General features: G+C 41.2%; 1 non-coding gene across 1 annotated transcript; it reads left to right on the forward strand.

The window, feature by feature from the left end:
• The first annotated feature begins 894 nt into the window (after positions 1–894).
• LOC122070712 lies at positions 895–1,001 on the forward strand. Its single transcript, XR_006137941.1, has one exon. It is a non-coding gene; the product is annotated as a small nucleolar RNA R71 (small nucleolar RNA).
• The last annotated feature ends 204 nt before the right edge of the window (positions 1,002–1,205 follow it).

Genomic DNA, 1,205 nt, shown 5'->3' on the forward strand with positions numbered 1-1,205 from the left:
ACATTACATTGGTTAGAGGGCCCTTGTTGGGTCTGACCTTGTACTATATTCAGTGGTGCATTAGTTGATGTTTGTGAACTAATAGGCTGATGATGCCTAGGGTTAGGCTCTGGTTGACTGGGTAAAGTTCCTTTCTCCCTCTCACGCATAATTGAGACAACTTGAGTGAGTTCTCTTGTAAGATTTTGATGGCTTGTCATGAGGAGGGCCATATTTTTTCCAAGTAACTTATTCTACTTGCCTCTCCAGTATTGGTAAACCCAGGGGGTTGCTGATAAGATGATAGGAGATGGGCCCTAGGAAAACTAGCCTGAGGTCCTACATTTGACCTAGGAAAAGTATTTTGGGAAAAAGATTATTATGCAAAGGGAGGCCTTTGGAGTCCAAGTTGACCTTGATTATGAAAATTGGAAGGCCCTGCTTGGTTGCCCTGATTCCAAGAGAAATTTGGGTGATTTCTCCATCTTGGATTGTAGGTATTACTATATAGATTATTTTGGTACAAGGCATTAACACTATCATTAGAAGTGGCCCCAGAGGTGTTGGGGCATTATTCTAGGAGATGTCCAGGGGACTGGCACCAAGCACAAATCTTAACCAAATTGACTGATGATGGTTCTCTAGGAACAATAGCCTCAATTCTCTTGATTAGGCTATCCAAGGGGGCTTCCTTGGCTACTATCCCATCCACAAAATATCCTTTTCCTCCTATGGTTCTTTCACTCTCTTGGGTTGATTCCCACTCACAGGTTTTGTCAGCTAAGTCAAGTAAGAATTCTCATGCCTTTCCTTCATCTGTAAAGGACGTGAATCCCTCAGGGCACATAGACTATCATTTGTTTAGTTAGGTAATCAATACCCTCATAAATTATTTGACATAAATGCCATAGGTCTGGGCCATGGTGAGGGCATTCTTGGAGTAGATCCTTGAACCTCTCCATAAGTTTGGAAAATGACTCACTAGGCTTTTGCCTAAACTGAAGGATATCACTTCTAAGCTTATTGGTCTTGTGAGTTGGCGAAACTTCTTAAGAAGACAATGTGAACTATTCCCATGAGGTTATGGAATTTGTGGGTAACCCATACAACCACTTCTTAGCTTAGTCTTTCAATGCAAAAGTGATAAACCTAAGCTTAACAGCATCATCAGAAAGCTGTTGGATCTTAATTAGAACACATACCTCTTCAAATTCCCTTAGAAATAG

The sequence above is a fragment of the Macadamia integrifolia genome, unplaced genomic scaffold (assembly GCF_013358625.1).
Source record: "Macadamia integrifolia cultivar HAES 741 unplaced genomic scaffold, SCU_Mint_v3 scaffold984, whole genome shotgun sequence".
In the NCBI taxonomy this organism is placed as follows: Eukaryota; Viridiplantae; Streptophyta; class Magnoliopsida; order Proteales; family Proteaceae; genus Macadamia; species Macadamia integrifolia.